This window comes from Aedes albopictus, chromosome 1 (assembly GCF_035046485.1).
Source record: "Aedes albopictus strain Foshan chromosome 1, AalbF5, whole genome shotgun sequence".
Lineage (NCBI taxonomy): Eukaryota > Metazoa > Arthropoda > Insecta > Diptera > Culicidae > Aedes > Aedes albopictus.
In genome coordinates this window covers 289,669,278-289,695,450 of record NC_085136.1, presented here as the reverse complement: position 1 = coordinate 289,695,450, position 26,173 = coordinate 289,669,278, and the positions used below count along the sequence as shown (strand labels likewise).

Sequence of the window (26,173 nt, the reverse complement as noted above, 5' to 3'; positions counted from 1 at the left end):
CGTGGGAGGGATTTGTAGGGACCCATTGTGTCGCATTCCAGTTTTCACACTGGGGAGTAGAGAAGAGCCGTTCTGCCTTCGACAGTCGGAAAATTGGCGTTACCGCAAAGTTCTGCTTGAACGATTCCCGATTGATGGATTTGGGTTTTGTCGGAAAGTGTATACCAAGCCTATTGGCGAAGCATCTGTTTTTTTTGTACCAATTGACCTTTTTTGCATTACGTTGAGAACGGCCCTATGGCGTAGTGTACGGTTTGGGTCAAAAATGACCGCAATGCAAAAGACTAAAATCAACTAAGAACGACACATCTTGTCTATATAAACAGATGATAACGTATTCCCTATGTTTTCCGGGTATTTCTGAAGAAGATTTTGATGGTACCACTAAAAAGCTGATAGATTTTTCGTATACTATTGTTGTATGGACGAAATTTCTTACAGAGCTTGAGAAGCGCAGCTAGTATTTTGAAACAGGAAAGTTTGAGATAAAAATTTAAGGGAAGTTTGTGGTAGAAAAGGTGTTTGTTTTCTTCTTCGATCTTGAAAGAAAAGTACCACAAAACTCAAAACTTTGCTGTTCGATAATGACGGACATATGCTTTAGTTTTTATCATTCCACGTCGCCCCAAGGTTTCACCTTAAGATGCCGATGAGGTAAAACAATAGTATCTTCGGCAAATTTGTTCATCAGGCTAAGAACTCTCTTGCAACGACAAATTTGGTTCAAGATTCACCCGCTAGGCCGCGCCGGTATCAATAATATTCGAATTATTATTATACATATCTCAGAATCTTGATGAGATAGGATGATGTCGTTTTCGGAAAAGTTGTTAATCAAGCTTAGAACTATTTGAGTTTATGGTATCCAATTTATGGCACCCAGTATAAAAAAGTTCAAACACGTAAGTCAAGATGAGCTACAAGTATGCCGTTTTCAGCAAAGTTGTTCAACGAGTAGAGAACTATCTGGGAACAGCGACTCCACTAGATGGCGCATAGTGCTAATAAAGTTCAAAACATGTAGTATATAGTGCTTTGTCTTTTGTTTTTTTTTTTGAGCCACGAATAAAAAATAGCTTCTCAGTGAAATTAGAATTGTTTTCGTCCCACTGGATGTAGGAATTTTGCATAGGTGATTTTTTCGGTGGATTAGAGGATTTTTTTTTTTTGTATTTTCAGTAAACGACTGAGGAGCGCCTAAAATATGGCTACATATGAACCAGCCTAGAGCTGAAAATCTCTATAATAAAGTAATAATAATATATGGAACTTGGGTAAAGGGACAAAGGTCCCAAATGCAGGATAGCGTGCCTCTGGAGCCGGCTTTCTGATATACCCAGGTATGGGAAGAGCTTGCTCGTTCAGTAATTCACGAAAAAAAATGTACTTGTGAATATTCCAAATAGGTGTAAAAAAGCACTTTTACGGAAAATTTGAAATTATCTTTCATTTTTCTATCCACTGTTCCTTTAGAACATTCTTAGTTTCATTTAGAATTTTCTCTAAATTCTAGAAAATAATAATTAATTTAGGATTTTTTTTTTATAAAACCTTTCTTGGAATCCTTCCGATATTGCTCCATAGATTCCATTAGAAAACTCTTCAAGAATTTCTTTTGTGAAGTCTTTCACGGATTATTTCTTTGAAAGTTCTTAAGAACATATTCTATTATTCGCTTCAGAATTTCCGTCTGAACTTTTTTAGAGGATCCTCCAGATTTTTTTCCGAAAATTCCACTGAAAAAGCTTCTATGGGTTTCCTTTAAAATTCCTTAATGAATTTTTCAGGTATCCCTACTTCTTCAAGAAAATTATCCAAGGATTCATTAGGAACTGCTTTCAGCGATTATTTTTGAAAATCAAAGGTATCTCCACAAGTTTCGCCTCGGATTTCTTTAGAAAATCTTCCACAGATTCTTTCAGCAATTTTAGCAAAGTTTCCTTCACAAGCTCTTCCAGGGATTATTTTGGAAATTTCCTTGGAGATTGCTTCAAAAGATCCTTGTCAGATTCCTCTATAATGTTATCCAAGGTTTCCAAATCCAAGGAATCCTTATATGGGTTTCTTCCAAAATTAATCCATAAATTCCCTCAGAAAGTATTCCAAAAATCTACCAAGGTTTCATTCAGTAACTTCTATTGTGATTTTTTTTTTTTCAGAAATTGTTTGAGAGATTTTTAAGAAATTTCTGGAGGGCTTGCTTCAGATATTCCCTCATGATTTTCTCCAAAAACAATCTCCAAGAACTCTTTTAGGTAGATTTCTATAGGTCTCTTTCGAAACTTTACCAGGAATTACTTAAGATTTTTTTTAGGAATTTGTTCAAATAATTCTCCAGGAATTTCTCCGAAAATTCTGTCATAGATTCTTGAAATAAAAGTCGTTCAGTTTTTTTATCTGTATTAACGAGATTTTTAGCCCTAGGCTAGTTCATCTCGGAACCCAAACTAGACTTCCCTTCCGAAGGAAGAACTCACTTTTTGTGAGTTTTTCGGGAATGGGATTTGATCCCAGGTCCTCGGCGTGGTAGTCAAGTGTTCTAACCACCACACCAGGTCCGCTCCACGGTAAATGAATGAATGAATATAGCTTTTGTGTAGCAAATAGCACTCGTCAAAGCTCAAATTTGTCGGAATAAATGATGACGAAAAGCGCAACAGGACTACAAACCACCGACACCGACCAGTCCAGCTACTCTTCATTCAACGTCAGCTGGGATGAAAAGGCACCACCGTTTCGCATCCCACTAGCCATCATCATGATTAATAAACTCGTTGTTCAGCTGTGGTAGGGACGGAACGGGGATGGCTCATTTCCGCCAACCCTGCTGGAGCAATGGCTCCATTAGCCTGCTGACGCTGAAGGTACCTATGTACCACCCGGCCCGGAGAGGGTAGCTGTCTATTGCCAATTGACCTAGATTCCTTTGATTCGCGAGGATCGTGCCGGCACGTTGTGACGACGACGACGACGTAGAAGGGACGAAGCGCACTAATGGGATGATGAGAAGCACGCTGCAAATGCAACCGTCCCGTCCGTTCGTTGGTGGAGCGCTTCTCTTCCGGTCGGTCGGTGATGGAGCAATCAGCCGTTTTGTCTTGTCCGGATGTGTTTGAAGTACCTTCCTTACCTACAAACAAACGGTGCCCGTCGCCTTCGCTTGGATGTGCGAACTCGCAAGCGAACCGGAGACGACCTAGAGATGATGATGAGCACTTGCTAAATTATGCAACGATGGGGTGCATTATACGAAACGGACAGCGCTACCACCACCAGTTGGATGTTTTGGATTTGGGGATCTGTTGCACATTTCTTCGTTGCTTTTCTGTTTCGCAGCAGCAGCACAGCCGGAGAAAAATTAAGGAGTTGAGAATTATCACTCATAATCGACCGGGCCATTGCAATCAAGATGAGAAGACAGACTGCACCACAGGGAGACGTGAGAAAGAGGTGTGGTTTTGGGCGGTTTGCACTTGATTGGAAAATGGCAAGTGTTACACGAGCGGCAAGGTTAATACAATAATTGCGAACAACCATTAAAATTTACATGAAAATTGATGAATTGAATGCATAAATAGCATTGCTGAGGCATGAAACTTTTTCGCTAATGTAATTTGAAAATGATGCTAATGATCGGCGAAAATTTTCGGCATGTTGGCAGATGTAACAAGTACCGTTCAATTACAACGCTTATTTGCGGGTAATCTCCGGAAGTCGAACATAGATGTGTCCATCGGAAAGGGTCAAGCCGGAGTTAATTGTACCAATTATTTGCAATTTCATCCAATGATGTTCTCTTGCTCATCTTCGAACAAAGCAGAGCAGAATTAAGAACTAAAAGAACAGCCGCTTTTTACGATAGTTATGGGTCATTCATCTACAAAGGTGAGCTAGGATGGAAATCAAATGTTGTATGTCTTTTTGTGTTCTGTCATCTTCCATGCATCAACTTGTATGTGTTAAAACCATTGTCACATATGTAGTTTATGAACATCAAATGAGTGAAACGATGACCCCAACAACCGAAAATGGACTGCGATTGGAAACTACTCGGTTTGTGGAACTGCAGATATCTTTACTTGACCCGGAGCACCCGCCCCTCATACTAGCTGATATACTGAAGGAACACTGGGTTCAGCATCGTAGTACTGTATGAGATATAGGTATTCAAGGCATACAAAGTCATTTGCGACCATCTACCTCTTCAGTAGTCATCTGTCGTTTCGAAACGATTGCGAATGGCTCGTTGATCGTTGTGTTTAATTGTGGGCTAAGTGATACATAGATCCATCAGGGATTCCTCCAGAAAATTCTACAGGGATATCAATATGAGTTTTTTGGGAGATTCTTCCAAGAGTTCCAAGATTCCTCCTAAAATTGCAATCAGGAATTTATCCAGAAGTTCCTTTAGATTTCTTCAGGAGTTATTTCAGAGATCTCTCTACTAGTTCCATCAGAGATTCATCCATGAGGGTTTAAGGATGTCTCTAGTATTTTCATCAGGGATTCCTTCAGAAGAACTCTCAACTATTCCAAAAGGAGCACCTTAAAGGATTGCTCCAGAAGTTCCTGCAGAGTTTCTCACAGGAGGATTCAGGGATGCCTCCAGGAGTAGGGTGGGGCTAATTTCAAAAAATCTCTCCGATATATGAGTTCCCAAGTGGAAAATGATCTACTAGTCGAAATAAGTCAGCTGTACAAAAATTAGCGATTTCGGTTGATATTTAGGGGTGGCGCAAAGGGTTCAAGTGAAATTTTTGCTAGAACAAACTTTCAAAAATCATTTCAAATTTAATTTTCAAACTTATTTTTTCTAGACTAAATCGGTGATTCTAGAACCCAATTGGGCCAAATTTGTGCTCAAAATTGCGATATCTCTGGTTTCTGAGATATTTGAAAAAAAATTTCGTTTTTCAGTATTTTTTGGGTTTGGTACCAAAATATGACATTTTTCTCAAATATCTCGGAAACCAGTGGAGACATCGCAATTTTGAGCACAAATTTGGCCCAATTGGGTTCTAGAATCACCGATTTAGTCTAGAAAAAATAAGTTTGAAAATTAAATTTGAAATGATTTTTGAAAGTTTGTTCTAGCAAAAATTTCACTTGAACCCTTTGCGCCACCCCTAAATATCAACCGAAATCGCTCATTTTTGTACAGCTGACTTATTTCAACTAGTAGATCACTTTCCACTTGAGAAATCATATATCGGAGAGATTTTTTGAAATTAGTCCCACCCTACTCCAGGAGATCCATCAGGGATTACTCCAGAAGTTCCTATAGAAGGTAGGAGGTTCTTCAGAGATTTGCCTAGGAGTTTCTTCAGGATTTTTTTTTCTGAAATCCAAGAATTAGAACAGTAGTTTTTTCAAGGATTAGTCCAGTAGTTTCTTCAGAGATTCCTTCAGGAGTTCCTTCAGGTATCCGTGAAAACGGTTCTCCACAGAATTCCAATCAGTGCTTTCGCCAGAGTTCCAATCCGCAATTTCTCCTGGTGTTTCTTTAGGAATCTATCTAGAAATGCATTCGGGGATCTGTGTAGGAGTTCTTTCAAAGAAATTACCAGGAGTTCCTTCAGATATTCTTCCAGGAGCATTCCGGGATACCTCCAGAAGTTCCATCAATGATTCCTACTGTTCTTTCTGAAATCTCTCCAAGAATTTCTGCAAGTATCCCTCCTGGAATACAACCAGGGATTTTACCTAGAATACCTACAGGCACTACCCCGTAGTTCCGTTCCGGGATTCCTTCAAGAGGTTCATCAGAGATTCCTTCAGAAGTTCCCTCAGGTATTCCTACAGAAGTACCTTCCTTCAAGGATTCGTCTAAAATTTCTATTAGAGATTCCTGCAGGTGTTTCATCAAAGATCTCTCCAGGAGTTCCTTCAGGGATCTCTCTAGGATGATCTTCACAGATTTTTCCAGGAGGATTCAAGGATGCCTCCAGGAGTTTCAGGGATTTCTCCAGATGCTTCTTCAGGGATACCTCCAGATGTTCCTTTAGATATTCTTCCAGGAATTGCACCTGGGAATCTTGCGGAGATTTTTCCAGTACGATTCAGGAATGCCTCCAGGAATTACATCAAGGATTTCTCCAGAAGTGCCGTCGGGGATTCCTTCAGAAATTCTTCTAGATGTTCTCCAGAATTTCCTTCTAGGCATCCCTCCAGAGATTCCTTGATGTATGTCTCATAGACTTCCTACAATAATCACGCAGGATTTTTTTAGTGCATTTCCTTCTGGACTTACGCCTGAACTTCTTCGGGGATTGTTCCTGAAAATCCTTCTGAAATTCCACCTGGAGGTTCTTAGGGGATTCCTCTTGGCATTTAATAGAGGATTTCTCCAGCAAATCCTTCTGAATTTCCTCCTGAAAATCCTCTGGAGATTCGTCCTGGAAATCTTTTGGAAATTCCTTCTGGAAATCCTTCGGGGACACCTGCGTGGGCTTCAAGGCGGAGCGGTTAGCGGCGTCAGTCCTGAATTCAATTCATATTATTTTGTTTCTACTAGAAAGTGATATGGAATTTTAGGCAATCTGGAACTTGTCCCTGACCGAACCTTGTAAACATGTACTCAAATTAGCTGGGATTATGTAAATTTCAAGTATTCATAAGAAAAAACCGGAAAGGTATCCAAAATAAAAGAAAAAGTTTCTTTGCATTTTCTTATCAGCCTGCATTTTGTACAACACGTTGAAAAAATCTCCTTTAAGTACTCTGCATTAGCTGTGGTAGCCAACCGCTCGACTGACGGAAGGCTAAAGTGCACTAAACGTCTTTATTCTCAATGCTCGACCTTTCCCTATGTTATTTTTTTTTTCTTTCTATGATACAGGTGGTTTGTTTGTACGGACTCTAAATGGACAACACAATTGTTCATGCTGTGGACAGGAAAAATCAGCATAGTCAGTTAAATAAAAATTGATTGTATGCTTTTGCAAAAGACAGGAAAAATAAAATACCAAATAAAAAAAAACACGTGGTTTGGTCACAACCGACCCCCCCCCCCCCTCCGTGGCTTTTCGTGGTCTTTCGGCAGACCCCCCCCCCTCGTGATCACGTGGTTTATGAATGGCCCCTTATCAAAGTGAATCCAGACTGAAAGATATCTTCCCTAACGCACTTCTTCCTGCAGCCTTAGGTGGAGTCACTGCGGTAAACGAAGGTTGGTACTAATATTCTTTCCCTCTCCCAACCTGACTGCAAGGACGTAGCCGGCGCTATTATTGTACCGTCTCTGAAGCGTGCACAGTGAGAATGCTGGCCACTCTAAGTCAATTCTGGAGCAACATTTGAAAAGGGCATACAAGCATTGGTAAACAATGACTTCACACGTCGCTCCTGAGCCCCCCTCAGCTTATTCACAAAAACTAAGACCGTTATCAGATAGAGCAAACATCGATCTTTCGGATAACGGTGTTCATTTGCGTGGGCGGGCTGCTGTTATGCCCTACGGAGCGTTTTAGAAAAAAGACACAAGACCTCTTGAGCCCTTTTCAAATGTTGCTCCAGAATTATTCAGTTGTCAACTGTCATTGGTTCGGGTCAATCACGGAGTAGCAATCAGCTAAAAACATCGATGTTTGCATTTTACTCATGCGGGGCTCCAATGAGCCATTTTACGAGACGTTTCGGATCAGCTGATCGCTCATTTCATGAATGAAAATTTGACAGGAGGTTGCGCCCAAGCCCGTGAGTGTTAATATCAATATCAACACTGACTGTTGTCGTTTCGTTAAATAGACTATTTATCTTGAACCACAAAACAACAAAGTCATGGATGTGACGAAAAACGATGTCGGAAATAGTAAACTGATCCAAAGCTATCGGATTTCGCTGAAAGTTGGACCTGAGCCTAAGCCATGATTTATGGTGAATGAAGCACGAGTTGGGCCCATCGAAAATTTTAGTGGCTTTACTCATCAAACTTGATAAACACCCTAGTGGTGGTTCATCAACACTAATATTTGTAGAAATAAATTAACCTCCACATCGATAACAATTGGCCTTTTCATTTAGCGTCTTAAATCAGCTGATTTTTTGGGACTTTGACGGTTATAGACCTTTTCAGTTGACAGTTAATTGTATGCCACTGTTTACAACTGCCGAACAAAGGCACAAACGCTGGACTGTCATTTTCATAGGAGTACTGTCAAAGGCCCACAAAATCAGCTGATTTTAAACGTCTTCTGATTAGGCCAATTCTATGGAGATGACAGATTGTGTTAGCAGCTGTTGTTTAACTTTTGTAAACAAATACATTCACGGACATGAAAAGGCCTATTGAGAGGCCCAGTTGCAAAGGAATATGAGAGTAAAATAAACATCTCTCTCATAAACGTTAAAATTTCACGGCCTACTATTTTTGATTTATTGACAGATGTAGTTCATACTGTGCATATACTCCACAGTTTCCTTGACCCGATAAATGTACAGGATGGTTTACGTATGATTGATCAATTCAATTACAATTACAAAAAACATCAATAATACTTTTCTTATAATAACCCGAAAACAGTAGGCCATGGAATTTTGGCGTCTATAAAGAGTTGTTTATTTTGTCAAAACAAACTAGTTTCTCGAAGGAACCAATTCTCTATAGTGTCACGGTCAAAAGTTAGACGCTGACACCACCTTCACTAATACTAATACTAATACTAAAGAACAAATATCTCAAAAACACCAAAATAAACCTCTTCAAATTTTTTATAAAGTAACCAGTCCGCACTAAGAAGCGGCATAGTTACAATATAATGCAATCATTTGATGCATTCTTGCTTCAAATGCAGATATAATGCTAATTTAACCCTCTAATACCCAAATTTTTGATTTTGATCTAAATATCATTTTTCGTCATCTAAAATCGATTTAAACATGTTTTGGAAGATGATTCTTTTTAATTCTCGATTTCGTGAATTTCAGTTTTTGATTTTTCTAATTTTTATTTTTGAACATCCCCACACTTTGGTATTTTTCCTGGAAGCCTATTTGGGGTACGGATTTTTTAAGATGAAAACATTTTGAGATTTTATGATTATTGTTGAAATATTTTTATTTTAATTTTTTTTCATATAAAATTTTATTTCCCGTGTAATTTTAAGGAAAATAATTTTAGAGTGTATTCGATTCCCTAAAACTATTAAACTAGGGTAGAATGATTGAGAAAAAATAAAATATATAAATTGTAGCGATTCAATACAAAATAAACAATGACCTCTAAAAAGTGACTTAAACATCAATTTTTCCATGATTTTTGAAAAATGTAAATACGCTTCCAAATACACTAAAAACCATTTTGAGATATACAAAACAGTCCTAAATATCAGCCAAAAATATAAAAAAAAAAGATTTTCCACGAAACAAAAGTTACAAAAATGCTCAAACTATACCCCGTCTAAAGGCGGGGTTGGGTATTAGAGGGTTAATGCCAGAAAAGGCGAAATAGCGTGTTGCGAAAATGCAGAAATAAAAGCCCAGCTACTGCACTAAAAGTGCCATAATTCAGCAACAGGACAAACGTCAGTTGTTTTCGCCCGATTTTTCGGGCGAACTTTCTAGGTGCATGGAGCGCAGCCAAACATATGGTAATCAAAATAAATGAAAAAAAAAAGTGCATGAAATTGTGGGCCCTCAACTACGGAGAGGCTCTGATGTATGCGCATAAAATGCTGATATAGTGCTAAACAATTGCTTCTCTGCATACAGCCTTATCAGCACCATTAATGCAGGTCAAGGGCTTCTATGTATTGCAAATGCTTATGATAAGTTTATTTGCATTGTCAGTGCTGAAATAGAGCTTGAAAATACTACCAATGCCTATATGAGGCCAAATATTATTGATTATGATTACTTGGGATGTTTGCCTAGTATTGGTGTGTATTTGGTGAAAATTTCAGGTTGCTATTTTTGAGATATTGTAATTTAACAATAATTACCCCATTTTTTTGATTTTTTTTCAATTTTGAATGTGTTCTGTCCGAAAGTTAATATTTGACACATCAGCGTCAGAAAATATTTTAAATCCACATGGTGTCGCATAAAAACGCTAAAATAAGCTCAAGAAACTGATTTTTAACTATTTAAATTTATTTTCAAAATACCTCTAGAAAATGTTGTCGAAATCAACAACTTTGCCGAAGACGCGAAGGCTCTAGGACGTAAAACTAAAAAGTGGGGTCGTTCATAAACCACGTAGACTTTTTGGGGGGAGGGGGGGTCTGGCCAAAGTCTACGCTCCATACAAATTTCAAAATTTTTGTATGATCAAAAGTCTACGAGGGGGGAGGGGGCTGGGTCTAAGATGGCCAAACTTTGTTCTACGTGGTTTATGAACAGCCCCTAAGATGGAGGCGCCACCTATGCGGATAAGTTGCGATCTACTAAATTCTTGACAATCAATGTCCCTGATTATTACAATCAACTTTGTCGAAGGCATCATGTGCCGGAAATGGTTCATTTCGGTGTAATTAATTTTGTCCGGCTATTTTGCGTTCCTGGACCTTAGTGCAATGTTATACATTCTACATTTTCGCAAGCTTTCGAAAAACTTCCAGAACTTTTTTCAATGCCAAACCAAGTGGAACCCAAGAATGGGGTCACGGAACGAGACATAGCTGCATGGATGATCAATGCATGATATTAAGCAAAATGAATAATGCTGAGTGAATACTCATTGCTTAATACATATGTGAAGCCGTGAAGCAAATCACTGTGAATCTTCAAAGAGATCTAAGTGATCCCGGATAAAAACTAACCATAGGGTGTTTGGTGAAAACCATTCATGCACCATACAGTGTACCAGCTACAATAATGTATATTGTAATGAAATGGTTCACTAAAAGCTTCGCACATTGTAGCTACTATACATTTACATTCGATTTTTATGTAACAATATATTATACTGTTTTTCTTACGTTTGAACCATTCAATTTTTCGAAACATTATTTTTCCGTGCATTATTAATTATTTATTCAGTTTTAGATTTTTTCCGTGCTTTGTTTTGTTGATGTTTGTGACTTTTTTGATGCAAAGGAAAGGAAAGAAAAAAAGTGAATAAGTTGAAACATCAATTTAAAAGTAAAAAGAAATTCGCGTTAAGTACTGTTCCATTGAATTCCACTAAGAATCAAAGGAACAGTACTTAACGCGATTTTTTTTTACTTACGGATATTCCCCTAACAAGCCCAGGTTAATCATCATCATAAATTTAAAGTCATTAAAATGTTTAAATAAGTAGTAAACCAGATCTCTTAAGAACTGCAGATCCAAGAGATATGGTGGACTAGGTATGTAGAGTGCGATGAGAGAAATACGATTGACGTACTTTATCGTAGAGCCATCTTTAACATATGGACTGGACTGAATACTGAAAGAAATTCTAATATAGGTTCGTCTGTGGGTTCGCTTTTTAACCTAACTTATACTTGAATCGAACTTGACAGTTTTCTCATGAGTTGTTATGTTTTCTCCGTGTATTTCAAACTTTGGTCAAACTGGAGCCTCAATATTGCAAAAACGGTTAAGCACGCTGTAATGATACTTATGTACCTCGTCACCCACTTCATGCAACTACATTAGTGGTCTAATAATACTTAGCGCGCTCGGCATAGTTCCATCATGCCGCTCAAAGTGTTGCCACAAATAATGCTTAGTTTGCGAAACCCAGTTATCTGGCTGGTGGGGCATGGGAGCCTAAGCTTCAACTGTTAATGCAAACAGAGACTACTCAGACCTCGACTCAGACTTCGACGTGGGCGATCCAATATGAAGGGTTATCCAAAACGCTCTGGAGAATTCCCAAAGCGCATTCTCATAATGCTAGTAAGCCTAAGATGCCATTAACAGGAGGAAAATGGCAAGATAATATAACATTATATGGTTTATGTAATGTAAACCAATACAACATAACAAAAGAGAATCATTCCAAAACCATTTAATTGAATGTATAACCAGTAGTGAAACTACAATTGAAAACAATATATTTACGGTACATTTTATTGTTTGAAACCATATGTGTACCATACAAAGTACGGTTTATTAAAACCCACGTATCAGTATTTATAACAATTCATTTACAATATAATGTATGGTTTTGCAAAAAAATATATATGGAGAAAAATATTTTTTTATATTGTTACGATACTTAACCACCCGTACAGTATATTGTAAAAATCTTATTTACAATATACTGTATTGGGTTCTACATTACATTTTATTGTTTTTGTATTTTTATTTTTACAGTGGTGTCTATTGTAAAAATATGATTTTAAATAGTACTGTTACAATACAACGTTCGGTTTTTCTACTGTATTTTTTTATTCGGGATGACTTTTACACAGTTTTATTCGTATGGACTATTGTGGTTGGGATTGACCTTCCAGTAAAAAAGCTATTGAATCACGTGCCCGGCAGATGAATGAAAACGTAAATCGTAGCCGTATGCGAATATGGTTTAATTTAGTTGCCAATTTGGTTCACATTATGAATATTCATAATTAATGTATAGGTACAAGCGACAAATATGAATTTGATATATTGAAGTTTATTCCATTATTCCAAACACATTATCTATAGGTTCCCCGTAGTAGTTCAGTGTGTTCGAGATGGCGTCGAAAGTCAGCAGAAAAATGTCGCGCTGTGTTGGTTTGTGTCATGTGCGTCGTCGTTTTCCGAGCCCGAGGTAGAGTCAACATTGAGTTCGGGTCGCGCGTGGTCGTTGGGATAGTTGAGGAAAAGTTTTTTTTTGTTTTGTTTTGTGTTTCGGTATTGAGTTCGTGTCGCGCGTTATCAAGGGCACTTTAACATAGTAGCTAGAAAACGTAAGATCCAGCGAGTGGCTTGAACGAGTGAACATGCGTGATAGCCTGAGGGACTTTCTGGTGTGCTGCAGGGGATAATCCGGTGAGTTTGTTCCTTGTTGTTTCTCTCCTCTATATTGCCTCTATTTTCATTAACTTCTTGATTCATAATAGATGATAGCCTGTGTCTAATTTTAATGTATGTGTATGTATCTGTTCAATATTCTTTCATCGAATTTGTATAGTTCGTCACCATGAGTGTCGACATGTGTTTTGTTTTCGTCAATTTCCAAAATTGCATCTTGCAAATTATCACTTCCTCTACCTAGTTCTGTTTGTATATATTTTTTAATTATTTATTTATTAAAGTTTGTATATATTACTTATATCAATCTTTCAAGAATTTACGCAGCAAGCACTGTAAAGTTCGTTACTTCGGCCAAAATTCTCGCTAAATACATTTTTTTTTCAATGAAATTTCCCTATATTATTGTACAGTCCGGCACTTCAAGGTGCTGACCTCAGTTTTTGTTTTACAATATGTTTCAGTATTTCTTCCCTTGAATTGTGCGGTCCGCCACTGATGGTGTCGGCACAGAGTTTTGTCTCAATGTATCGAGTCCATGGTATCAGAGGCAAGTATCACTGCGTATTGGTTCACCAGTTCTCTAAATTGCGAGGTGACGCAAGATCTGTTTCGTTTCATAAGACATTCTCTAGATTCCTACTCAGAATTTTCAAGGACTCACCATTCTTCCTAACTGTGAGGTGACACAACTCTGTGTATATGTGTTTTGTGTATGCTCACGGTTACATGCATTACATCGCTTACCAAAGCGAATCCTGATTTGTGTAACTATTGATCCCGCCAACTAACATAAACTCCTTCCCGTGACAACTGTGGAAGGTCCAGTAGTACAGGTATTCATCGATATAACGTACAAAAAAGTTTTCTCTTTGTACTTTATATCGAAGTGTACGTTATATCGAAGCAGAGAAAAATTTAATATTGTTTATGCTAGTATTGATGTATTCGACGTGAAATTAATCCCAAATAATGATTTCGGTGAAATTCAGAAAACCAATAATGAAAAACTTGAGTTTTCACGAAAAAGTCATTCCGTTTTTTGTGCTTCGATATAACGTACATTTTGCTTCGATATAACGTACACTAAATGTTTCCCCAAATTGTACTAATTCTGGGTAACAAGGCTAATGCTGCAACAAAACATTGATTTGAGTGATTTCGTAGTTTATCTAAGGGTTATTCCTGGTAAAAATAAAAATTTTCAATGTTGTACGTTATATCGAAGCAAAATGTACGTTATATCGAATTCGCTATATCGAGGGTACGTTATATCGAGGGTACGTTATATCGAAGATTACCTGTACATACAACCTCTAGTAGCAACGGTTGTCAAACTAACATTCTTTTCCTTCCCCGGTAGACCGTAAGGACGTGGCCGGCGCCGTTATTGACCCAAAAAAGTTTGAGCTCTCGGAACGTGTACATTGAGGAAGGTGCGCTAATCCCAAGCCCCATCTATTGATTCTCTGTGCAATTCCGCTAGCTCTGGTCAATCACGGAGTAGCAACTACGAAGTGTACGGTCACCAATGCTCATGCTCGTGCTCATTCCAAACACATTATCTATAATCAAGTTAACACATTGTGCATCATTCAGTGTTTCAAACATATGCACTAGTATGGGACACGCTTGTATGGAAAAAATAAATCCTCGCTCCAGTCGACTTTTTAGATCCCATTTAGGTCCCATATGAACTGTACAAAATTTCAGCGCAATCGGTGAAACTATAATTTAGCGCAAGCGGTTCAAAGTTTGCATACGATTTACTATGGGAAACGTTACATTTTCAAACAAAAAATCCCAGAGGTCGCCCTTTGTCTCCTTAATTCAAATCGATCAACGCTTCTTGTAGGAAAATCATTTATAAAACTTTCCTTCGAAGACCGCAAAACGATTGGATGCTTGTGGAAAAAGTTATTGATTTATTACCGATTAGTGATCCAACGAACGGCTTTTTGTTTTGTTTTATCAGCAGCACTGCTGCTGCCGTTGTTGCATGGGGTGGCGGGAGGCATCACCACCCCCAGAAACAGCAACAACCAAGGCAGCAGCTACAGTGCTGCTAATAATACAAAACAAAAAGCCGTTCGTTGGATCACTAATCGGTAATAAATCAATAACTTTTTCCACAAGCATCCAATTGTTTTGCGGTCTTCGAAGGAAAGTTTCATAAATGATTTTCCTACAAGAAGCGTTGATCGATTTGAATTAAGGAGACAAAGGGCAAGCTCTGGGATTTTTTGTTTGAAAATGTAACGTTTCCCATAGTAAATCGTATGCAAACTTTGAACCGCTTGCGCTAAATTATAGTTTTACCGATTGCGCTGAAATTTTGTACAGTTGATATGGGACCTAAATGGAATCGAAAAAGTCGACTGGAGCGAGAATTTGATGTGTGTCCCATACTAATATGCACGCTAATGAAGCTCATAATCAGCTAGCGGTACTCAAGGGACTAAGTTTTCAGATGACCAATCTTGTACAAGTATCAGTAATGTTCACACTCAATTCAACGAATTTAGCCCCCTTACGAAGGTGTGTACATTCATAATCACTCACCATGCTTGAACCGATAAATCCATCGTTGCTGATTGCTCGTTACTGCTCCATCATCACCATCCTTCAATGTTTCACTGTTCCAAACACCTTCACCAAACCTTCCTCTATGAATAGATGTCTTACGTTGCTTTTACGACAAGAAGTAAAACTCTTCCGCTTCCGTAATTCGATACGACACTAATCGCACAGCACACTACAGCTCCAGCACTACTACAGCTTTCCGTCAACCGTAATCCGGGTATGGTATGTATCCTTCCTTCACTTACAAATCACTCTTGTTAAAAATTTCCTCCCCTGGACACATTAATTACGTTCCATCATCGTTCGTTTGCAGCCCTATTAACTTGCTGTGTACCTCCTCCTGTGCTCAACAGCCACTTGAACATAGTACAGCTATACTTAGCTTCACTGCTGTATACATCGGTTATTGCCTGAACACCACTTCCGATTCAAGTTTCAACCACACTATGGATGGAAAGAGAACATCGTAAATAACACCACACCACTACCAGCCGTGCCGTGAACGTCATTCCTCATCCTTTAATTTTTAAACTCCGCCGCGTCCATCGTCATCGGTGTTTGCATCCATCACTCAACAACAACGCCCAGAGAAAGAGAGAGACACACGTCAAATATCATCCATAGTCTATGCCAGATCGAACAGAGTCCCATTACCTAAACGCCTTGCTCCTCTGTGGTCCACAATTTTCCCCCTCTTCAATCAAGAGGGATAACAACACTCCACATTTCAGTGTCCTATCCAGACATCGCTTCGTGTTGGGGTTCTACACGGAGTCCCACTTCGGGCGACGATGTTGCTTGCCTTGCTGTAGTAAAACCAGCAGGTGATCTGTTCAAATGAGCAGTTTGGTATTGTAGGTATAGGCCATCATCCGAATCCGTATCCGAATGCTACGCGAGAGTTCAACGTCTACCGAGTATGGACATGGTCCTTGTCGCAGAACTGCCGATGGTCAACTAACTGCCCGAAAGTAGGCAACATGTAGAAAACGTATGGCATGGCAGCAACCGAGCCGAATGGTCAAAACTTGCGGCGAGAGAATGAGAGGAGCAGGAGAGTATCTCATGCTCATGACGATTTGAGAGAAAGAGTTCCGAAGATTGCAGTGTGTGGAGTACACTCAGATTCGACTGAGTTTGTACATGGCTGTAAGAAATTGTGTTGATGGGTACTTACATATCTTCACGAAGAAGACAAAAAGATCTGAAAAGTGAATTTGAAAAGTTTCCATCAAATTCGAAGATCTTTCTTTGGAGAAGTTTCTGGCCTATGGGCGATTTGCAGGATTTTCTCGCCCTATCTCGTTACATGAGAAATTCCTTACAAATTTCACTCTAGATCTTTTTTACATGTTCCGGCCATGCTGCTCAAAGTTCACAAATTTTCAGTAACATTCAATTCGAATAAACGTCATGCTAACAACAAGAAACCTGTGATTTTTTGAAGAATTCCTCCAGGGATACCGTCAGAAATTCCCCCAATTATTCCTTCAGGGATTTCTGCTAAAATTCCTACAGGAACTCCTCGTGAAATTCCTTCAGGAATTCCTCCGAGAATTTCCTCCAAGAGTTCCTCAAGAGATTCTTCCAGGAATTCCTTCAGGGATTCCTCCAGGAATTCATCCAGGGATTCCTCCAGGAATTCCTCCAGGGATTCATCCAGGAATTCCTCCAGGGATTCCTCCAGGAATTCCTCCAGGGATTCCTCCAGGGATTCCTCCAGGGATTCCTCCAGGGATTCTTCCAGGGATTCCTCCAGGGATTCCTTCAGGGATTCCTCCAGGGATTCCTCCAGGAATTCCTCCAGGGATTCCTCCAGGAATTCCTCCAGGGATTTCTCTAGAAATTCCTCCAGGGATTCCTCCAGAAATTCCTCCTGGAATTCCACCAGAAATTCCTGCAGGAATTCCACCAGAAATTCCACCAGGAATTCCTCCAGAAATTGCTCCAGGAAATCCTCCAGAAATTGCTCCAGGAATTCCTCCAGAAATTGCTACACGAATTCCTGCAGAAATTCCTCCAGGAATTCCTCCAGAAATTCTTCCTGGAATTCGTCCAAAAATTCCTCCAGGAATTCCTTCAGAAATTCCTCCAGAAATCCCTCCAGAAACTCCTCCAGGGATTCCTCCAGGAATTCCTCCAGTGATTCCTCCAGGGATTCTTCCAGAAATTTCTCCAGGAATTCCTCCAGAAATTCCTTCTGGATTTCGTCCAGAAATTCCTCCAGGAATTCCTCCAGAAATTCCTCCAGGGATTCCTCCAGGAATTCCTCCAGTGATTCCTCCAGGGATTCCTCCCAAAATTTCTAAAGGGATTCCTCCAGGAATTCTCCAGAGATTTCTCCAGGAATTCCTCCAGGGATTCCTCTAGGAATTTCACCAGGGATTCCTCCGAGAATTGCTCCAGGGATTCCTCCAAGAACTGATCCAGGAATTCCTCCAGCGATTCCCATAGGAATTTCTACAGGGATTGCTCTAGGAATTTCACCAGAGATTCCTCTAGGAATTTCACCAGGGATTCCTCCGAGATTTGCTCCAGGGATTCCTCCAGGAATATATCCAGTGATTCCTCCAGGGATTCCTCCAGGAACTCCTCCAGGAATTCCTCCAGGAATTCCTCCAGGAATTCCTCCAGGAATTCCTCCAGGAATTCCTCCAGGAATTCCTCCAGGAATTCTTCCAGGAATTCTTCCAGGAAATCCTCCAGGGGTTCCTCCAAGAATTTCTCCAGGAATTTCTCCAGGAGTTTTTCCAGCAATTCCTCCAGTAATACTTCCAGAGATTCCTCCAGGAGTTTCTTCAGGGATTCCTCCAAGAATTCCTCCAGGAATTTCCCCATGAATTCTTCCAGGAATTTCTCAAGGGATTCCTCCAGAAATCTCTCCAGGGATTCCTTCAGGAATTCCTCCAAAGCTTCTTTCAGGAATTTCTCCAGATATTCCTCCCGGAATTGCACAAGGAATTTCTTCATTAATTCCTCCAGGAATTTCTTCGGGAACTCCTCTAGGAATTGCTCCAGGAATTCCTCCAAAAATTTCTTCAGGAATTCCTCTAGAAATACATCCAAGATTTTTTCCAGGAATTCCTTCAGAGAATTCTCCAAGAATTCCTACAGAAATTCCTCTAGGAATTCCTACAGAATTTCCTCCAGGAATTCCTACAGAAATTCCACCACGAGTTTCTCCAGAAATTCCTCCAGAAACTTCTCTAGAAATATCTCCATGAATTCCTCCAGGAATTCCCCCAGGGATTCCTCCAGGAATTCCCCCAGAGATTCCTCCAGGAATTCCTCCAGGAATTCCTCCAGAGATTCCTCCAAAAATTCCTCCAGGGAATCCTCCAGAAATTCCTCCAGGGATTCTTCCAGGAATTCCTCCAGGGATTCCTCCAGAAATTCCTCCAGGGATTCCTCCAGGAACTCTTCCAGGAATTCCTCCAGGGGTTTCTCCAGGAATTCCTCCAGGGATTCCTCCAAGAATTCCTCCAGGGATTCCTCCAGGGATTCCTCCAGGAATTCCTCCAGGGATTCCTCCAAAAATTCCTCCAGGGAATCCTCCAGGGAATCCTCCAGGAATTCCTCCAGGGATTCCTCCAGTAATTCCTCCAGGGATTCCTCCAGAAATTCCTCCAGGGATTCCTCCAGGAACTCTTCCAGGAATTCCTCCAGGGGTTTCTCCAGGAATTCCGTCAGGGATACCTCCAGGAATTCCTCCAGGGATTCCTCCAGGAATTCCTCCAGGGATTCCTCCAGTAATTCCTCCAGGAATTCCTCCAAGAATTCCTCCAGGGATTCCTCCAGGAATTCCTCCAGGGATTCCTCCAGGAATTCCTCCAGTGATTCCTCCAGGAATTCCTCCAGGAATTCCTCCAGGGATTCCTCCAGGAATTCCTCCAGGGATTCCTCCAGGAATTCCTCCAGGGATTCCTCCAGGAAGTCCTCCAGGGATTCCTCCAGGAATTCCTCCAGGAATTCCACCAGGGATTCCTCCAGGAATTCCTCCAGGGATTCCTCCAGGAATTCCTCCAGGGATTCCTCCAGGAATTCCTCCAGGGATTCCTCCAGGAATTCCTCCAGGGATTCCTCCAGGAATTCCTCCAGGGATTCCTCCAGGAATTCCTCCAGGGATTCCTCCAGGAATTCCTCCAGGGATTCCTCCAGGAATTCCTCCAGGGATTCCTCCAGGAATTCCTCCAGGGATTCCTCCAGGAATTCCTCCAGGGATTCCTCCAGGAATTCCTCCAGGGATTCCTCCAGGAATTCCTCCAGGGATTCCTCCAGGAATTCCTCCAGGGATTCCTCCAGGAATTCCTCCAGGGATTCCTCCAGGATTTCCTCCAGGGATTCCTCCAGGAATTCCTCCAGGGATTCCTCCAGGAATTCCTCCAGGGATTCCTCCAGGAATTCCTCCAGGGATTCCTCCAGGAATTCCTCCAGGGATTCCGTCAGGAATTCCTCCAGGGATTCCGTCAGGAATTCCTCCAGGGATTCCGTCAGGAATTCCTCCAGGGATTCCTGCAGGAATTCCTCCAGGGATTCCTGCAGGAATTCCTCCAGGGATTCCTGCAGGAATTCCTCCAGGGATTCCTGCAGGAATTCCACCAGGGATTCCTCCAGGGATTCCTCCAGGAATTCCTCCAGGGATTCCTCCAGGAATTCCCCCAGGGATTCCTCCAGGAATTCCCCCGGGGATTCCTCCAGGAATTCCCCCGGGGATTCCTCCAGGAATTCCCCCGGGGATTCCTCCAGGAATTCCCCCGGGGATTCCTCCAGGAATTCCCCCGGGGATTCCTCCAGGAATTCCCCCGGGGATTCCTCCAGGAATTTCCCCGGGGATTCCTCCAGGAATTCCCCCGGGGATTCCTCCAGGAATTCCCCCGGGGATTCCTCCAGGAATTCCCCCGGGGATTCCTCCAGGAATTCCCCAGGGATTCCTGCAGGAATTTCCCCAGGGATTCCTGCAGGAATTTCCCCAGGGATTCCTGCAGGAATTTCCCCAGGGATTCCTGCAGGTTTTTCCCCAGGGATTCCTGCAGGAATTTCCCCAGGGATTCCTGCAGGAATTTCCCCAGTTATTCCTGCAGGAATTTCCGCAGGGATTCCTGCAGGAATTTCCCCAGGGATTCCTGCAGGAATTTCCCCAGGGATTCCTGCAGGAATTTCCCCAGGGATTCCTGCAGGAATTTCCCCAGGGATTCCTGCAGGAATTTCCCCAGGGATTCCTTAAGGAATTTCCCCAGGGATTCCTTAAGGAATTTCCCCAGGGATTCCTTAAGGAATTTTCCCAGGGATTCCTGCAGGAACTCCCCCAGGGATTCCTCCAGGGATTCCTCCAGGAATTCCCTCAGGGATTCCTCCAGGAATTCCCCCAGGTATTCCTCCAGGAATTCCCCCAGGTATTCCTCCAGGGATTCCTCCAGGAATTCCTCCAGGGATTCCTCCAGGAATTCCTCCAGGGATTCCTCCAGGAATTCCTCCAGGGATTCCTCCAGGAATTCCTCCAGGGATTCCTCCAGGGATTCTTTCAGGAATTTCTCCAGGGATTCCTCCAAAGATTCCTCCAGGAATTCCTCCAGGAATTCCTCCAGGAATTCCTCCAGGGATTCCTCCAGGGATTCCTCCAGGAATTCCTCCAGGAATTCCTCCAGGGATTCCTCCAGGGATTCCTCCAGGGATTCCTCCAGGGATTCCTCCAGGGATTCCTCCAGGGATTCCTCCAGGGATTCCTCCAGGGATTCCTCCAGGGATTCCTCCAGGGATTCCTCCAGGGATTCCTCCAGGAATTCCTCCAGGGATTCCTCCAGGGATTCCTCCAGGAATTCCTCCAGGGATTCCTCCAGGAATTCCTCCAGGGATTCCTCCAGGAATTCCTCCAGGGATTCCTCCAGGAATTCCTCCAGGGATTCCTCCAGGAATTCCTCCAGGGATTCCTCCAGGAATTCCTCCAGGGATTCCTCCAGGAATTCCTCCAGGGATTCCTCCAGGAATTCCTCCAGGGATTCCTCCAGGAATTCCTCCAGGAATTCCTCCAGGGATTCCTCCAGGAATTCCTCCAGGGATTCCTTCAGGAATTCCTCCAGGAATTCCCCCAGGGATTCCTCCAGGAATTCCCCCAGGGATTCCTCCAGGAATTCCCGCAGGGATTCCTCCAGGAATTTCCCCAGGGATTCCTGCAGAAATTTCCCCAGGGATTCCTGCAGGAATTTCCCCAGGGATTCCTGCAGGAATTTCCCCAGGGATTCCTGCAGGAATTTCCCCAGGGATTCCTGCAGGAATTTCCCCAGGGATTCCTGCAGGAATTTCCCCAGGGATTCCTGCAGGAATTTCCCCAGGGATTCCTGCAGGAATTTCCCCAGGGATTCCTGCAGGAATTTCCCCAGGGATTCCTGCAGGAATTTCCCCAGGGATTCCTCCAGGAATTCCCCCAGGGATTCCTCCAGGAATTCCCCCAGGGATTCCTCCAGGAATTTCCCCAGGGATTCCTCCAGGAATTTCCCCAGGGATTCCTCCAGGAATTCCCCCAGGGATTCCTCCAGGAATTCCCGCAGGGATTTCCTCCAGGAATTCCCGCAGGGATTTCCTCCAGGAATTCCCGCAGGGATTTCCTCCAGGAATTCCCGCAGGGATTTCCTCCAGGAATTCCCGCAGGGATTTCCTCCAGGAATTCCCGCAGGGATTTCCTCCAGGAATTCCCGCAGGGATTTCCTCCAGGAATTCCCGCAGGGATTTCCTCCAGGAATTCCCGCAGGGATTTCCTCCAGGAATTCCCGCAGGGATTTCCTCCAGGAATTCCCGCAGGGATTTCCTCCAGGAATTCCCGCAGGGATTTCCTCCAGGAATTCCCGCAGGGATTTCCTCCAGGAATTCCCGCAGGGATTTCCTCCAGGAATTCCCGCAGGGATTTCCTCCAGGAATTCCCGCAGGGATTTCCTCCAGGAATTCCCGCAGGGATTTCCTCCAGGAATTCCCGCAGGGATTTCCTCCAGGAATTCCCGCAGGGATTTCCTCCAGGAATTCCCGCAGGGATTTCCTCCAGGAATTCCCGCAGGGATTTCCTCCAGGAATTCCCGCAGGGATTTCCTCCAGGAATTCCCGCAGGGATTTCCTCCAGGAATTCCCGCAGGGATTTCCTCCAGGAATTCCCGCAGGGATTTCCTCCAGGAATTCCCGCAGGGATTTCCTCCAGGAATTCCCGCAGGGATTTCCTCCAGGAATTCCCGCAGGGATTTCCTCCAGGAATTCCCGCAGGGATTTCCTCCAGGAATTCCCGCAGGGATTTCCTCCAGGAATTCCAGCAGGGATTTCCTCCAGGAATTCCCGCAGGGATTTCCTCCAGGAATTCCCGCAGGGATTTCCTCCAGGAATTCCCGCAGGGATTTCCTCCAGGAATTCCCGCAGGGATTTCCTCCAGGAATTCCCGCAGGGATTTCCTCCAGGAATTCCCGCAGGGATTTCCTCCAGGAATTCCCGCAGGGATTTCCTCCAGGAATTCCCGCAGGGATTTCCTCCAGGAATTCCCGCAGGGATTTCCTCCAGGAATTCCCGCAGGGATTTCCTCCAGGAATTCCCACAGGGATTTCCTCCAGGAATTCCCGCAGGGATTTCCTCCAGGAATTCCCGCAGGGATTTCCTCCAGGAATTCCCGCAGGGATTTCCTCCAGGAATTCCCGCAGGGATTTCCTCCAGGAATTCCCGCAGGGATTTCCTCCAGGAATTCCCACAGGGATTTCCTCCAGGAATTCCCGCAGGGATTTCCTCCAGGATTTCCCGCAGGGATTTCCTCCAGGAATTCCCGCAGGGATTTCCTCCAGGAATTCCCGCAGGGATTCCTCCAGGAATTCCGTCAGGGATTCCTCCAGGAATTCCCCCAGGGATTCCTCCAGGAATTCCCCCAGGGATTCCTCCAGGAATTCCCCCAGGGATTCCTCCAGGAATTCCCCCAGGGATTCCTCCAGGAATTTCCCCAGGGATTCCTGCAGAAATTTCCCCAGGGATTCCTGCAGGAATTTCCCCAGGGATTCCTGCAGGAATTTCCCCAGGGATTCCTGCAGGAATTTCCCCAGGGATTCCTGCAGGAATTTCCCCAGGGATTCCTGCAGGAATTTCCCCAGGGATTCCTGCAGGAATTTCCCCAGGGATTCCTCCAGGAATTCCCCCAGGGATTCCTCCAGGAATTCCCCCAGGGATTCCTCCAGGAATTTCCCCAGGGATTCCTCCAGGAATTCCCCAGGGATTCCTCCAGGAATTCCCGCAGGGATTTCCTCCAGGAATTCCCGCAGGGATTTCCTCCAGGAATTCCCGCAGGGATTTCCTCCAGGAATTCCCGCAGGGATTTCCTCCAGGAATTCCCGCAGGGATTTCCTCCAGGAATTCCCGCAGGGATTTCCTCCAGGAATTCCCGCAGGGATTTCCTCCAGGAATTCCCGCAGGGATTTCCTCCAGGAATTCCCGCAGGGATTTCCTCCAGGAATTCCAGCAGGGATTTCCTCCAGGAATTCCCGCAGGGATTTCCTCCAGGAATTCCCGCAGGGATTTCCTCCAGGAATTCCCGCAGGGATTTCCTCCAGGAATTCCCGCAGGGATTTCCTCCAGGAATTCCCGCAGGGATTTCCTCCAGGAATTCCCGCAGGGATTTCCTCCAGGAATTCCCGCAGGGATTTCCTCCAGGAATTCCCGCAGGGATTTCCTCCAGGAATTCCCGCAGGGATTTCCTCCAGGAATTCCCGCAGGGATTTCCTCCAGGAATTCCCGCAGGGATTTCCTCCAGGAATTCCCGCAGGGATTTCCTCCAGGAATTCCCGCAGGGATTTCCTCCAGGAATTCCCGCAGGGATTTCCTCCAGGAATTCCCGCAGGGATTTCCTCCAGGAATTCCCGCAGGGATTTCCTCCAGGAATTCCCGCAGGGATTTCCTCCAGGAATTCCCGCAGGGATTTCCTCCAGGAATTCCCGCAGGGATTTCCTCCAGGAATTCCCGCAGGGATTTCCTCCAGGAATTCCCGCAGGGATTTCCTCCAGGAATTCCCGCAGGGATTTCCTCCAGGAATTCCCGCAGGGATTTCCTCCAGGAATTCCCGCAGGGATTTCCTCCAGGAATTCCCGCAGGGATTTCCTCCAGGAATTCCCGCAGGGATTTCCTCCAGGAATTCCCGCAGGGATTTCCTCCAGGAATTCCCACAGGGATTTCCTCCAGGAATTCCCGCAGGGATTTCCTCCAGGATTTCCCGCAGGGATTTCCTCCAGGAATTCCCGCAGGGATTTCCTCCAGGAATTCCCGCAGGGATTCCTCCAGGAATTCCGTCAGGGATTCCTCCAGGAATTCCGTCAGGGATTCCTCCAGGAATTCCCCCAGGGATTCCTCCAGGAATTCCCCCAGGGATTCCTCCAGGAATTCCCCCAGGGATTCCTCCAGGAATTCCCCCAGGGATTCCTCCAGGAATTCCCCAAGGGATTCCTCCAGGAATTCCCCCAGGGATTCCTCCAGGAATTCCCCCAGGGATTCCTCCAGGAATTCCCCCAGGGATTCCTCCAGGAATTCCCCCAGGGATTCCTCCAGGAATTCCCCCAGGGATTCCTCCAGGAATTCCCCCAGGGATTCCTCCAGGAATTCCCCCAGGGATTCCTCCAGGAATTCCCCCAGGGATTCCTCCAGGAATTCCCCCAGGGATTCCTCCAGGAATTCCCCCAGGGATTCCTCCAGGAATTCCCCCAGGGATTCCTCCAGCAATTCCTCCAGAGATTCCATCAGGAATTCTTCTTGAAATTCTTTCATTCAACGTAAGAGTGATGCATATATGCCAGTTCTATTACCTTGAACGATGCTTTTAAGAATAATCATAACACTTCTTGGAATGATAATGATGAACCTGGGCTTGTTAGGGGAATATCTGTAAATAAAAAGAAAATCGCGTTAAGTACTGTTCTTTTGAATTCCACTAAGAATTTGCATCCTTTGACAGATACGTATTTCGACGTCAACTGTAAGGTCGTCTTCAGTGTCTTGTACTTGACTCGACTGCTTACTTCTTGGAATGTTCAATCTCTTGGAAAGCAATTTCGATCTTTTAACGAAAAAGAAAATGTTTCCTTCATCCGGAAGACATTCCTCAATGAATATCTTCAAAGATTCTCCACGAGTTCAGGAAATCTTGAAGATTTCTTACTGCATTTCCAGAGACGAACCAGCCAAGGGCTGAAAGTCTCTCAAATAAAGATAAATCAATCAAATCAACAATTACTGCATTTCCTCTAAGAGTTTCCTCTACAGGGGAATCCTCCAGAAGTTTATTCTAGGAATTCAACAAAAGTTGCTTCTGGGAGTGCTCCAGAAGTTGCTTCTGGAAAATCTCCTTCCGCAAATCATTCAGCTCTCCAGGTGTTACGTATGGAAATCTTCCAGGTGTTGTTTCTGAGAATCCTTCAGACGTTCCTTGTAAAAATTCCTCAGAGGTTCATTGTAGAAATACTGCCAGAAGATCAAGAGTTGCTCAAGGGAAACCTTCAGGATTGATAGGATTCCTTTACGAGTTTCATCTAGGAACCTTTAGTTTCTTCTAGAAATGCTTCAGGAGTTCCTGGAGAAATCCCTTGTTCGAATCCCTGGATCCCAGACTAAACTCCTGTTTCATAAAGGAACATTGGCGTAGCTACCTTTTCCTTTTTTTTCTGATTCAATCTCCTAAACAAACACGAGAAAGAAAATGATGAAC

General features: G+C 43.2%; 1 protein-coding gene across 16 annotated transcripts in view; it reads right to left on the bottom strand.

The window, feature by feature from the left end:
• Positions 1-26,173, bottom strand: part of LOC109408315 (solute carrier family 35 member F3) — a 277,247-nt gene that overhangs the window by 247,085 nt on the left and 3,989 nt on the right. For 15 of the 16 annotated variants that reach the window (XR_009996547.1, XR_009996546.1, XR_009996545.1 and 12 more), the window contains exon 2: positions 15,448-15,912. The exons of the other annotated variant lie outside the window; for it this stretch is intronic. The gene's annotated coding sequence lies outside the window, so the exon portion shown is untranslated. The remainder of the gene's footprint in view (positions 1-15,447; positions 15,913-26,173) is intronic. 16 annotated transcript variants of the gene reach the window in all.